This window comes from Acinonyx jubatus, chromosome B2, assembly GCF_027475565.1.
Source record: "Acinonyx jubatus isolate Ajub_Pintada_27869175 chromosome B2, VMU_Ajub_asm_v1.0, whole genome shotgun sequence".
Lineage (NCBI taxonomy): Eukaryota > Metazoa > Chordata > Mammalia > Carnivora > Felidae > Acinonyx > Acinonyx jubatus.
Window position 1 is genome coordinate 126,708,883 of NC_069385.1, and position 15,091 is coordinate 126,723,973.

The 15,091-nt window shown below is 39.3% G+C and overlaps 1 protein-coding gene across 28 annotated transcripts in view; it reads left to right on the plus strand.

The window, feature by feature from the left end:
• Window positions 1–15,091, plus strand: part of FARS2 (phenylalanyl-tRNA synthetase 2, mitochondrial) — a 553,641-nt gene that overhangs the window by 77,447 nt on the left and 461,103 nt on the right. For 20 of the 28 annotated variants that reach the window (XR_008298705.1, XM_053223101.1, XM_053223100.1 and 17 more), the window contains one exon: window positions 14,207–14,241. The exons of 4 other annotated variants lie outside the window; for them this stretch is intronic. The gene's annotated coding sequence lies outside the window, so the exon portion shown is untranslated. Of the gene's footprint in view, window positions 1–4,339; window positions 4,397–12,708; window positions 14,116–14,206; window positions 14,242–15,091 lie in introns of those variants that run through there. 4 more of the 28 variants (XM_053223104.1, XM_053223095.1, XM_053223103.1 and 1 more) reach the window with 4 other exon arrangements.

Genomic DNA, 15,091 nt, shown 5'->3' on the forward strand with positions numbered 1-15,091 from the left:
TGGTGAAACTTCAGAGACTAGACTGTACCTGGAACCTTCCTCCTTTCTCCTTCTCCTCTCCCTCCATTCTTCTGTGTTTGTGGGGAGGGGAGATGGTTTTGTAAAATAAACACTATTAAATATTAACGGGTAAGCATTTAATATCTTCCTGATTGGCTTTTGATGATGGACTATGGGAGGTGATTACTGATTTGAATGGATCTCGTGTGTGTTTGTCTTAGTGTAGCATTGTCACTGCCTTGAGCAGAATGGTATTAACACTAACAAGTGACAGTAGCATTTACTGTTTTCAAAGACTTTCTCTGCCTTTCTAATTCATTTTAGCTACAGATCCCCATTTAGCTAATTGGCAAGTGAATGCTGAGGGAGGGTAAGCAGCTTGATGATAACGTGGAGCAGGTGAGGGCAGAGATAATGTCCTGAGCTAGTGTTCTCTACTAGGTGCTCTGTGGCTCCCATGGGCCAGATGTGGGGTCAGGAGACTCCCAGGTTTTGACATCCTTTTGAGTTTTGATATACTTATCTCTTAAATGAATAATTCAGTCATATGAGGGATGAGACAACCAGCCATTTTGTCTAGCACTTTTCAGAGTTTCTTGTGAATTAATTTGTCTGCAGTCCTTGAAGCAGGACATGGTCCTGAGTACAAATTCTTCCTTGAAAATGTGAAAGAAAAATGAAACTGTCCAGAGTGCTAGAAACACTAAGGGGTGTATAGAACCCTATTTATAGGAGGGATGGTGCCTTGTAGGCCCTTTGGCATGAAGCTGGCCACCTTGGTGTGACAGCTTTTGGAGGGGCCTCATCCAGATCTTCTTCTCTTCTCCTGCCTCACGTTAAATCCTTACGAGCTAGAGAGCAAACGTGGACTGATGACTTCAGGCTGAATATCTGTTGTATATTTTAAGTTCACTTGTTGAGTTGGAAGAGCCTCTCTCCCTAGCCCAATCCTTTTCTATTAATGTACTAAGTAATGTATGCAAGTAGTTAATGTTTTGACTCCTGAGGGGATGTTAGAAGCCATAATAATATTATCAATAATATTTGTCAAACAAATGTATATATTGGGCAGCTACCATGTGCCCCAATAGTACAGGAGGTAGAGAGGTGAGCTCACATCTCCATGCCCAGGGTTCAGCCACAGTGGCAGACCGTCTGAGCTGCAGTGTGCTTCTGTCCTCTCAGACCATCCCCGGGCATTTAGGGTGGGACGAGCTGCTTCTGGTCAGACTGCTTAGTGAGGCCACTGAAGAATTAAGGAAAGTCCCTGGATTGAAAATTTAGTGGTAGGTTTTTGGCGTGTCCTTTTCCTAAGGTGCAATCTTTTTTGGCATGGGCCTTCTTGAATATGACTGGCATGGTGCCTGGCACATAACAGCATTCACCAAATAACGTTTTTCTCTTTTCTCTGCAATGTAGATACAAAAAAAAAGAAGTCCAGAGTATTTCAGAAGAGAGCTAGAGCACTGTGTATAGCTAAGATGTATCAGGAATGTTTTCCGGATGAGGCTGATATGAGGCAAGAATTAAAGCATAGGGTCATTCATTTATTCACCTGATGCTATAGTCTACCTAGCATATTTCAAGTGTTGCTGTGAAATGAGAATATAACAGTCACAAATTACAAACACAGGTGTTTGCAATCTGGTGAGTCAGACAAATGTTCATTAAGTAATCATGTAAATAAACATAAATTTACATGGGAAGCAACCTAAATATCCCATGGGAAAATGATGAAATAAATTGTAATTTGTTTTTTTGACTTAATATAATGTAGCCATTGATATTGTTTCAACAACTTGTAAAATGATTGCAGTAACTTACGTTGGGTATTTAAAAAGGGAGATATAAGATAGTCCCTACTTTTTTTTTAAATGTTTATTTTTGACAGAGAGAGAGAGAGAGAGAGGGAGACAGAGCATGAGTGGGGGAGGGGCAGAGAGAGAGGGAGACACAGAATCTGAAGCAGGCTCTAGGCTCTGAGCTGTCAGCACAGAGCCTGATGCAGGACTCGAACTCACAGACCGCGAGATCATGACCTGAGCCTAAGTCAGAGGCTCCACCAACTGAGCCACCCAGTCGCCCCAGTATAGTCCCTACTTTGTAAAAACAATACATGTTTGCCTATGCATAGGAAAGCTGATTATACAACACATTGAACAGTGGGTATTCCTAGTGATATCATTGTGGAGCATAGAGCATGTTCTCATTAAAAAGGACTGTTGTTGCCAGAAAGTGAGCAGATTGGTTTTTCTATTGTTTGAATTCATAATTAGATGATTTGCATGCTTTAAATGAGGAACTAAAGCTTTAACTGGTATTCTTTCTTGGTTGTTTTGGTTTGGTTTTGACGGTGAGGGGGGAAGTAAGCTAAAATGTCACTGAGGACTCCTGCTGAGTGGGTTCTGGTGGAAACTGTCTTCTAATGCTTTCCCTGGAGATGTGAGGTCCAGGAATGGAGTCTCTCTCAGTGCTACCCCTGCAGGACTCACCTTCCTTGGTCTGCTGTGGGTCTTGCTTTGCTTTGGGTTTTGTCTCTATTGGAAGATAAAAAAAATTTGTATCCAGAGGGCAAGTCCCAGAAATGCTTCCAGAGATGATGGTGGGAGTTTGATTTCCTTTGTTATTAGTCAGTATTTGGGTTGTTTTGGGTTAGTTCCATTATTTTATAAGCAAAAGCTTCCATCTTCTCTAATCCCTATCAGAAATTATTATTTTGTTGGAAAGTTGGGGTGTTACTACTTTTATTAGCTTAAGACAACAATAATTCTGTGTTTCTAAATGGGTCTTTTGTTTTGCTTTGTTTTGTTTTTTAAAGCATCTGTGTGTTTTTTAGTTGAAAATTAAAAGTATGATAGAGGTACTGATGATATACTCACAGGATTAGATTATGGCATATAATTTAATTATCATAAGATGTGAAAATTCTAGAAAGTTTTCCTCTGATTTGTAATGTTTTCCTTGTAAAGAAAATTTTTCTTTATGTTCTATTATTTCAAACACCTGAGTCATTAAAGTGATGTAGTTCTGATGGATAGAATAGCATTTCTGCAACCTTCCGTGCCATCTTGGATTTGCCCTGCTCTGCACAATAGAGGTACCAAGGCTTGGCCTTATGAGGGTAGAGTTCTTTTTCTATAACGGTTTAAGAGATGGTCAAAAGACCTCCTGCTGCTTTCCTTATACGCAAAATTACATAAGTAGCAAGTTATACTTTTAAGTCTTACAGACTTTTCATCATGAGTCTCTGTTGAAATATGAACATCTAGGATGGAGAGCAGTGGTCATCCAGAGTCTTGCCGGGATTTCCTGTCAGTCACCCGGAGGACAGAGCGGAATGACCAGGCTGGGGAAGGTCTCGTTACTGCTGGGCCTTAGGGAGGAGCAGGCAAGAAGCTCCTCACCGAGGACTTTGCATGGCTGACTCTGGTTCTGCAGTGACGGCAGCTCCTATTGTACCGGGCTGTGAAATTATTCAGAAAAGAGTAGGGATAATGCATATACATTTTACTTGCTTGAAACTAATAGGCGACTTCCTTCTGGGATTTGCTCTCTATGCCAATTAATTTATAATCTGTTCTACTTTCTCTTCCCTTACCTGCCAATCACTGCTCTTTTTAGTGGTAACCGCAGGGCAGAGACTAGGATTTTCTACCAAGGTGTGTGTTACAGCTCCTTCCACTGTTGTGTGAACATGCGGGCCCTCTCACCTCTCAGACATCATCCCTTCCCGTTCTTAGTTCTTGGGCTGCTACTCGCATGTTTTGTGAACATACTGGTGAAGGAGCAGTTGAACCATTTTGGTGGAGCGAATTTCCATTGACCAGTGTATGAGGAGGGCACGCTCAGGGACCCCAAACATAGGTATATGATACACTGCGTGCAAACAGTGCTAGAGGAAACCTAGCTGTTTCTCTAACAATTCAGCGTGACGAATGATGGAATCTACCTTTCCTCTGTCTCTCTGGGCTTGGCTCGCGGCCCCCGAGGTGCAGCCCTGCTTCTGGGAGGACGGGCGCTAAGGTTGCCGCGTGCAGTTGACAGGGAATCAGACTGACTTTCCACCGAGAATGGACCACAGACAGATTTCCTGTGTCACTTCCCTGCCTCCTCAGACTGTCATGTGGAGAGACATGCCATTCTGCTGCAGGAAGGCGTTTGTTAGCAAGCCCCTACAAACATCTGGTTCCTTGTACCTCCCATGCATCCCGCAGGTGCAGATTGCGAGAAATCTGAGCATTGTTCAAAAATGGCTTTTACTTTTAAAATGTTTCTTTTAATTTTGTCAAGTCTTTTTATATTAAAAAGAGTGTTTCTCTGTTGCTTTTCTGTTCCCTAGATATATGGCATATCAGTTCCTCTGGCTATTTCATCCCCCTGTAAGCTGGCAGCTCTGGTGGGTATTTTAAAGTCTGTAGGGTTTTTTTTTTTTTTTCCTTTTGACAAAGGGGAGAGGAATTGCTGGCATACTGCGTGCCAGAGCGCTGAAGCAAATCTATTTCCAGCTTGAATATAGCAGCTAAAGAAATTTCCAGAGTGGTGCATTATTTATTTTTCTTCCCTGATGCTAAGTCTCATAATGGGGATGCTGAGTGCGGTCCTCTTTGTCGTTCAGCAGCAATCAGGGATTGGCATGATTGCACCTGCTTTTTTCTGCCTCCCTGCGTGGGCACCTGTTTCAGCGGTGTCCAGCCTCCAAACTTCAGGAGCAAGGGATCTCTAAGTTGCTGAAGAATAGGAGCCACAAGCATTTCTGGTGGTTTATCAGATGTAGCATAATTTTCCAGTTCAAACAACAGGTTCTTAAAACCAAGTATCAGAAATATTTTGCATGTACTTGCAGTCTAGCCATGAAAAAATTTCCCACTTGTTTAGGAAGGCCGTATGATTTTTACTCAGTGATAAAATTTTTCAAATGTTTTTTTTAATCACCATAAAAAAGAATGATTTGTAAATGACTATGTCCAATGCATGCAATGTATGTGATGGACAAATTAGTTACAAAACAATCATTACTGTAGTATTAAAAATGGCAAGCATTGTCAGTTTAAAAACACAGTAGTTTAATAAAAATATGGGAACCTTTTAAACGCCACTAAAAATAAATGAGTGTAAAAAGATACATTTTGAAGCATTAATTGGGAAATTTGAAAATAACATTCCTAATACCTAATGTTAGGGAGGAAGTGTTGAGGTGCATTCACAGGTACAGTGTTTTTATTAGGCTGTGTGTCTATATGGTTTTACAATGTAGAATATGCATACACATTATTTGCTCTGAAAATTACCTAACTTACCCTTATATGACTGGAGCAACTCCAAAGGTGGTTGGTCAGGCTCCTTTAGTTTGGCATTATTTCAAGTGACCATCAGTGGAGCGTTTACTCTGCCGTGTAACTCCCTGTAATCAGGACTTAAGCTGAGCCTCAGGGCAAGCCCAAGTCACTGTAGGGATATTTATTCTAGACAGAGTGATCACAGATTCTAGGGCAGGGCCCTGACATGTTCTTAGGAGGAACACTTTTCATTTCCCTCAATTGTTAGCATTTGGCACAGGACCATCCTGGTGAGTCTTCAGAGGAAGCCTTGCCCGCATGGCTGCTGACCCCAGGGCTCCAATGGCTGCTTTGAGATCCTCCTGGAGGTCCTTATCAAGGACAGGCCAGGTTTCCCCCCTCTCCTAACTGGCACCAACAGGGACTAGAGATTGGCCAGGCCTGGGGCTGCTGAGCAAATTTCCAGGTTCCTCCCTTTTCACTCCTTTTCTACCACCTTTGTTAAGGCTTTGTGTTCTGGGGTCAATGGCCTTTGATCATTGGTCAATGACCCCTTCTGGGGTCACTCTTCTCTCTCTAGAAACTTGGGTAGAGAACATAGCCACATGGGAGACCCCAAGTGAGCCACACGGCACAGTGTTTGCTCTGAGCATCACTGCATCTCCACCTGCAAGTGCCATCGGATGCTCAGAGTTGGGGAGCATGCAGTTGGGGTGTGGACTGTTCTTTCTCAAGAGGCAGTATTTTGTTATCAGTGACTTATTGATAGACCTTTTATGTTAATTTACATGTCAGCCTCATAACTATCTGTAGATACTCTTCTATGAATTTAACTAGTTAGTGCAGCTGGCCACTATGGTAGCCAGACCTGGTATTAAGGGCATTACACACAGGAAATACTGACAAGACTGAAAACAGAGTCATGAAAATGGTAAATCATCCCAGGCCCCTCACAGATGCACCTGCTCCTTAGCCTGGTTCCTTATGCTGGGGTGATAGCGCATTTAACACTCCCGAGGGAGGGGCACCTGGACGGCTCAGTTGGTCAAGTGTCTGACTTTGGCTCAGGTCATGATCTCACGGTTCTGGAGTTTGAGCCCCGCATCAGGCTCTGTGCTGACAGCTCAGAGCCTGGAGCCTACTTCAGATTCTGGGTCTCTGTCTGTCTCTGCCCCTCCCCTGCTCTCACTCTGTCTCTCTCAAAAGTAAATAATAAACATTTAAAAATTTGTAACACTGTCAAGGGAGATTGTGGCTTTCTAGTGTTCAGCTGAGTTAACTCCCACCCTGGAAAAACAAGGAAGGAAAAAAAAAATTTTTTACTTTCTTTCTTTTAATCAGCACTGTGCTAATGGTGCCAGTTATTATTTCACAGTTTTTCCATTATTTGATATGAAATCTCCATAGTTTGTGAAGCTGGTTGGTGAAGAGAAGAATACAGAAAAGGTCACATTGTGGATGGTGAAGATCACCCATAGGGTTTGCAGTGTGCAGCCTGCGTCCCTGCATGCCGTTTAGCTCTGAGTTGACCTTTTCCTCCTTTTCTCCTTTCTTACTTTTCATTCTGGTGTCAGCCTGCAGTCTGCCTCACTTGAGAATAGAAAACTGGGAGGACAGGCAGGGGACAGCTACACCTGCACCGCCCCTTGCCTTGTGTTGATTCTCACTTTATGGGCATTGATACTATTCTGGGCTTTACTGAAACATACTGACTCCTGGTTTGTACATCTGATTTTTAGTAGCAGACTGGAAAATTTTATCCCCTTCAGAGATCAGGCAGGGTATAGAACGGATTTGTTCTTAAATGGTAAAAAGAGTCTTTCAGATTCATGCTGGTCTTTGCAAATCACCTAAAAATAGTGATCTTAGTATTGTTAGATCTTAAAATAACTAAACGTGTAACTTTTATTTTTGTTGCTGGTAAATGAGACTTCCATTTTTACTACATTTCAGGATAGGCCAGAATTAAATATCCCCTTCTCCTCAAGTTATAAGAAAATAAATTGGGAAGAGTCTACCTATCATTATGTAGGAAATTACTTTAATTATAGCAGGAGGCTGCTTAGTCTTTCTCACTGACATCCTTACCATCCGTCCACTGTGAGCTTAGATATTTGAGAAATTGGTCTAGAGAATAATAGTGTGGTTTTGCAGAGTGGTCCTTTTGCTCTGTTAGTTTTGAGCATGAATGATGTGAAGGTAGGATGCCCCCCTCTTTATCATTAGGATCCTGTGGTAGCCTCTTCATTGGCAATATCATGTTATGAAAATTGACATCTTAGGATTCAGGAGACCCAGGTTCTGACTGAGCTGTGTTGTGAAGAACTCCCATAGGACTGTGGGGGAATGTCTGCCTTGATTTCCTAAGCCAGGCACTCTGGTCTGTCACACCTCTGTCTACAGGTGTTGATTACTCTTACTTTGTCATTTTGAAGTGTAAATGATGGTAGAATATTTTAGGTGTCTTGGTGCCTTCTATTTTATTCCTTTTGGCTTTTAAGATACGACACGCATTTTGTTAGGAATTATCCTGTAATAAGAACAACTCAGTAAGTTCTTAGTTGTTGTAAGAACAGCTTCTGAGCCATTTCAGTTGTGAACACCTTACACTGCAACTCCGAGGCCTAGAATGATGAGCCCAGTTCTGTGTTTTAAACAGCTCTTCTTTCCCCACTACTGTTTCTTTTATAAACCTTACCAAGCCATCTGTTGTGGTGGAGGGCAGCCATGGTCAAATTCACCATTCCTGGCCTTGAACTGAGGGAGTGTCTTGTCAGAGAAGTTAGAGGGAGGGAACACCTCTGGTGCTACTTCCTTCAGGGCTGCAAGATCAGAGCACACCTTTGCAAAATGGTCCTGCTTTATGTGTGCGAAGATTTTGGGGTGATAGAGTGCCATGTTTCAGCTACACCATAGCCTCATGGATTTTCACCCACTCTCGTAAACCTTGTTGCTTTAAAACATGTGGGGCTGCCATCCAACTTGTAATGAAGTTGATAGAATGTATTTCTTTTGTAAATTGAAGTCCACCACCTGGTGCAGTATTTTTAAAATTTGATAGCCTATTGATTTCCACAATCATTCATGTGTGTTACGTTATTCAGTTTCTCCACACATTAGAATGATGGTTCAAAATCAAGAATGTGAGTGAACAACAACAAAAAGCAAAAAGAATGTGAGTGAAATCTAGAATGAACTCACCGTTGTCTCTTGACTGTAATTTTTGTCCTTCCATGTTTGATGTGCCTGTGAGCTGACTTCACTCATAAAATTTTGATACCAAATGTGTCCTTTGCTTGTTGCTCCCCCACCCCCCATATTAAACACTTTACCAGCTCTACAGATACTGACTATGTATCCTACAATTAAATTTGGTTCTGTACTAGCTACCCAGATTTAGCTCAGTCCCCACAGGGAGAGGACTCAATCCCACCAGACCCCCACCTCCCCCCAACCCCTGTAGATGCTGGTCACCTTTCCAGGTTGCTACCCATGCTTCTCACCAACCAGCTTGAATCTTAGGTTCCCATTAACCCCCTCCTCAGATTCAATAATTTGCTAGATTGGCTCACAGAACCCAGGAAATCACCTTACTTACTATTACTGCCTTATTATAAAGGATACAACTGAGGAACAGCTAAATGGAAGAGAAGCATAGTAGAGTGGATGGCGACAGTAGAGTGTTGGGCAGCACATTTCAGAGCGTGCCATCTTCCAACACCTAAGTGTATTCACTAACTTTGAATGTTTTCTGAACCCCACTGTTGGGGATTAAAAAATATTTTTTAATGTTTGTTTATTTTTCATATATATATATGTGTGTGTGTGTGTGTGTGTGTGTGTGTGTGTGTAGAGACAGAGACAGAGACAGAGAGACAGCACAAGTGGGGGAAGGGCAGGGAGACAGGGAGACACAGAATCTGAAGCAGGCTCCAGGCTCTGAGCTGTCAGCACAGACCCTGATGCAGGGCTTGAACCCATGATCCACGAAATCATGACCTGAGCCGAAGTCAGAAGCTTAACCAGTTGAGCCATCTAGGCACCCCTTTTTTAATTTTAATGTTTATTTATTTTTGAGAGTGTGAGAGAGGGATTTTTTTAATGGGTGTTTTATTATGTAAGTATAATTACAACAAATATAGGGATATTATGTATTAGGAAAAAAATCAGAAATGTGGCATCAAAGAAATTTCATGTTCATTAACAGACTCTTTTGGATTATGCCTCCAGTCTCCCCTAGAGATATAGTCATTCCTTCTATTCTCTCGGGTAGATTTGGATGTTTGCTACCAGTATTTATGCAAGTATTTATTTGAACATACCTTGTAACTTCTAGAAGACCTTGCAAATGTTTGCATTATTGTAGTAGACGTTTGGTCAATATTTGTTGATTTATAATCTTATCCCAAATATTTTTTAGACTTACATCTTATGAACTCTGAAGTTTCCAGGCTTTATACTTAGATAGTCTTTAGATAGAAGATTTCATTATCTCTCTTATTTTGCTTGGCTGAATTCACCATGGTCTTTCTCACTTATGTTTATAGACTAATGAATTTTAGTTTTAAAATGCTTTGTATTTAGATATTCATAATGAGAGATTCACCAGATCCCTGTTTCACATCTTCTAGGAGCATTGAAATGTCACTGCTTCCCCCATGTCCAGCCTGCTGTGTTATACTTGTTATACCTCTTGGGATTCTATGGCCACACGGAAGGGCTCAAAAAATAGTGTTCTGGTGGCTGGGATTTCCTCTTATCTGACCCCAAAGCTTATTCATCTCTATTTCTCTTTGGAATGTTAGGACCAGTAATGGAATATTAAGGGTTGGATACAAGGAAGGAGATAGATATAAAGAGGATTAGGGATTAGCTGGCCTAGAATGCACAGTATGGTTGTTAATGGGTCATAGTAGGGTTGAGTCTAAAGGAACCGTGAGATCAAAATTTACAGAATTGGACCATGAAACCAGATGTGGGAAATATTCTAAAATGATCAAGGCAAATTTCAGAGAATGCTGCTTCTTAGGGTCTAGTACCCTTCTGTCTATAATCATTGGTCTTAAGGGAGGTATTACTCTGAATCCATAGTCTGACATTACCTATGTAATTTATGACCTCAGAGAGGATTTGTGTGAGGAGTATGTATGATTTAGTGAAACTAATCTACAATTTTTCCAGCCCTTATATACCAGCTACTCCGAAATGACTTTAAATACATTACTTCATTTAGTTTTCACAGAAACTCTATGAAATGGATTTCTTCATTCCCATTTTTTATAAAAGACACTAGAACCCTGGGAGGTCACATGATTTGCTCACATTCCAGGTTAGATTTGGAGAGTCCTGGAGCCAGGATTGAAACCCAGGACTGTGCCACTCTGGCGATTTGTGATGGATACTGATCACCTGGTATGTAGCAGGCACTGGGCCAGGTACTGGAAATACAAAGACAAATTCAACTGTGCTCACTTCAAGGAAGACAACATATCTTCATCAGAATGCTAAGGAGATTCCAAAATGACTTAATTAAAAGCACTGCATAAATGCATGTCATTCTATTAGCTTGGCAATGGTTTCCTGCCAATATATGAGTGCTGAGAATCAATAGGAAGAAGTATATGGTTATAAAAAAATGAGCAGAGCTATAGAAAGGCTAATTGAAAGCATGGAATGTTAAGAAACTCACAGATTTATTTATGTGAAGTTTGGAAGATGCTATTCTAGCAATTTCTGGCTAGTTTTGATGATTGATGATATCCCTAAAGTAGCTGAGCTACTCAGATTAACTTAAGTGGCTTTATTTAAAACCCTGCTTTCTCAGAGATCCTTACTTTTAATGTACCCAGAGGTATATACCTGTGTTATGTAGGGTATAAGCTATTTTCGAATCAGAGGAAATGGAGAAAACAAGGTCAATATCATATGGTTTCAACACTGTTCGTCAGTATATTACCCATGATATTGTGCCAGTGCAGTTATGAGACTGTGGGAAGGGCAAGTGGGGTGAATGCTCATGTGGGAAGATGATTAGACTTAGACAATGGATGAATTACATTAAAAACATATTGGTTCAGTATTAAGGACTATAAAAGAACAGATACTAGGAATTTGCTTTTATTTAGCAAAATGAATAATTCTTAGGTTTATAGATCAAATCAAGAATGTTATGCTAATACTTTTTTATATGACCTTGGATTTATTCAGAATGCTTTCTTTTTGTATTGGTAATTTCTGAAATGTACCATTCTTCTTTTTGAATTGTCTGGATATTCTTTATCACCATTACTTTTTTTTTACTGCTTTCATGGAATTATGTCAGTGAAATTAGGGGAAACTGAAAGATGTGCTTAGGAGCAGTAAGTATTTAAGTGGTTCTATATATTTTGGTTTTACTTGAAATAGGCAAGAAGAAAAAGAAAAGCGTGTAAAGCTCACTCATTGTGTGTGAGGCACCCAGCTAGATTCTATGTGTAGATTCTGTGTGTGTTTGTTTGTGTGTGTGTATGTTTAAATATCATTTATACCCATACAGATATATAGATCTCATTTCATAGCATTTATTACCATTTTTCAGATGAGGTTTTGTGATATTAAATGACTTGCTAGTTAAGGTGGGTGTAGATTTGAACCCAGGACTTTTACTTTCAAAACCCCTGTTTTTGCTGGAGTTTGCTGCTGATTTGAAATGACTGAATTGCAGTTATCAGCAAGATTATAAAACACAGAGTGATGAAGTTATAGCATCAGGTTTGATTTACTTTTTTTTTGATCAACATGATCATATTAAGATATTTTCAAGAGAGTCCTATAGTGAAATCTATAAAATGTGTAAGGAAAGTCCTGCCTCACTAGGTTTTGAACCTTGTTTAAAGGATATAATCACCTGGAACCTTTCTTAATTGCTGGTCTCCATTTATTGTTGAATTTTAGAAGTTGTTTTCGGCCAATGTTACTTGTAAAACTGCTGTTTGGCTTTTGCTTGGCTTCCCGTGTCTGACTGGCCTGTTGGTATTTCGAGCAATCCCTAGCCAGATATTAGACCAGTAGCATACAACATTAAGTATTTGTTGTAACTTTGAACTCTGATTTGACTTTTCTTGTATGTATACCATCTGCTGCCTTTTCTCTATACTTTTTTGGCTGTCTGAACTTGACTTATTATGGAATAACCAGTCAGAGTCTCACCTCTTCCATGAATGCATTACCAGGCATTGTCTGCATTTGCTGTTCCTCCTCATGTACATCTGCAGGACCTGATGGCTCTTCTCCTGTTAATCATGTGTTCTTTTATAAGCGTATTTCTGTGTTTCACTGTGAATACTGTGATGTTCCAGCTTCATATATTTTAAACTCTTTGATTTCATGGATGGTGATTTTTTATTTTATTATTTATTTATTTATATTTATTTATTTTTTATAAAATTTATTATCAAATTGGTTTCCATACATCACTCAGTGCTCATCCATCCCTATAGGTGCCCTCCTCAATGCTCATCACCCACTTTCCCCTCTCCACCCCCATCAACCCTCAGTTTGTTCTCTGTATTTAAGAGTCTCTTATGGTTTGCCTCCTTTCTTCTCTGTAACTTTTTTCTTTTCCCCCCTTCCATGGTCTTCTGTTAAGCCATGCTTATCCTGTGGTAATGTGGAACCCTTGTCCTTTGCCATCTATCTGTATATTAAGATTAGGGTCTGATATTGCTCTTTTGTGATTTTTATGATGATGTAATGATTTCTCTGAAGTCGATGGACCTAAATTTGGTTTCTAAGTCATGTGACCATTTGTTGCCATTTGACCTGTGAGAACAGTGGTTCCCTGGCATATGTGACTGTACTCTAGCAAGATGTATTTGTCCAAAATTGCTACTTCCAAATCAGTGTCCTCACTTCATGGGTTTTTGCTGCTTTAAGTGACTCATACGTTTATAAGTTCCATTTCCATTTCAATTCTGCCCCCATCTTATCCTTTGTTATAACCTAGGCCAGAAAGGGAAACAAGTACTCTCCTAGAAACTGTATAGAGGGCAAGTAGGAATGACAAATCAACAGATGCCAGAGAAAGATCCATAGTTAACCAGCAGGATAATCATGTGCAGGTGTTTTGTGTTGACATTTCTTCTTAAGAGTGTTGAAGCTTTCTGGTTTGCTAGACTCTATCTATTTATAAATGTGTTTTTTTTTTTCTTTGTGTCTTGACTTACATACTGATGTTATTTTTTGACCAGTATTGAAATTTAGAATTGATTTAATTAAATGAACAGATATCATTCAGATAAAAGATTTCAAACTGTTTCTTCTGAGCAAATATTCTTAGGTAAAACTAAACATGTTATGAACAATTAGTGATTATAATGTAAATCCTTTTTAAAAATACTTTAGCAATGGAGAAAAAAATTACTTTACCAATGCTATTAGGTGAAATAAAATTACATCATGTGATTCATTGTGTAGAAATATCATGAATGAGTTTTTCACTATTACTTCTACAGGTTAAGTTTGGGAGAAATTGTATGTAATTAGAGAACGTAATATTTATCAAAGTAGAAAGTAAAACAAATTAACATTTGATATGCAAACAATAACCTTGTTTTTATTTAGTTGTACTGTCAAATAGTAAGCATTAGTGCTTATGTGTACAACAAGCCTAGTAGATAGTGGATATTTGTGCATTCAAGTCCATTCTTTTTATAGCCTTGGGGCAGGCATTTTACGTTTTACAGAGACAAGAGGGACGAGATTTTATTGTTCACACTGTGCTGTACCTCAGAGGTGCTACCCCCCCCACTAGTGCAAACTTGGAGAAACACTGCACCTATTTCTTCTGCACAGAGCTCTGGTATGACTTAATATGAAAAATTACAGAGGCTTGAATGTATTTGAACCATTAATTTTCAACTGTTTTTTCCGATTGTGTTTTAATTTTTCAGATACTGTCTCCTTTGGGATTAAAACAGACTAAAAGGTAAGGTTGCTTTTTGTAAGAAAGCTCAGAGTGGAGGAAAAAAATCTTAGTTCTAAATATATCATTCTAGAGTTTTAAAATAAAACAGTTTTTTCTCTGGAAGAACAAAGACATGGAAGGCTGATGGTTTTTTAAAAGTCTCAGAGACTTTACTTCATACCAGTGTAACTGAAAGCTGAGTCTTTTCAAGCTCTTCCTAGGATCAAAGATATTTCTTCACATATGTGGGAACTCATAACTCTATGGGCAAATAAACTATTTTCAAAAGCCCAGATTTATTTTTGAAATAAAATGTATGCTTTTGTTTTCCAGATCTATATTTAAAATGATGTAAACAACTATTTATATGGCATAGAATGTTGAAAAGACCATCAGCATTTCAAAGAGCTGACATTCTGTCCCAGAGCCCTAGTAAATAGTGGCTGGCTGTGTCATTCACTGCAGAGATTTTCCCCATTTTCTTTTTTAAACTTTCAAATTTTCTGATGGTTACAAACATCAGCAGTCTTAAATTTTCATATGGTCAAACTTACGTGTCTTCCATTCATTTATTTCATTTACTTCTTTTGTATAACAGTCATTCTTAACCCCAGATCAGTTAAAAAATTACCAATATTTCTTCTGTTTTTGTTTGTTTTCTTTTGTTTTTAAACATAGAACTCTACAGAACTCTCTACAGTCTGTTTTGGCATATGATGTGAAGATGAGTTCATTTTTCTCCCAAATAGTCCGTTTCTTAACACTATGTCTTATGGAATTTGTTTCTACATTGATTTGTGAGGATCTATATTAAATTTTAAACTTCCTCAGAATCTGTTTGCTATGTCAGGTCTTTTGCCATTTAAAAAAA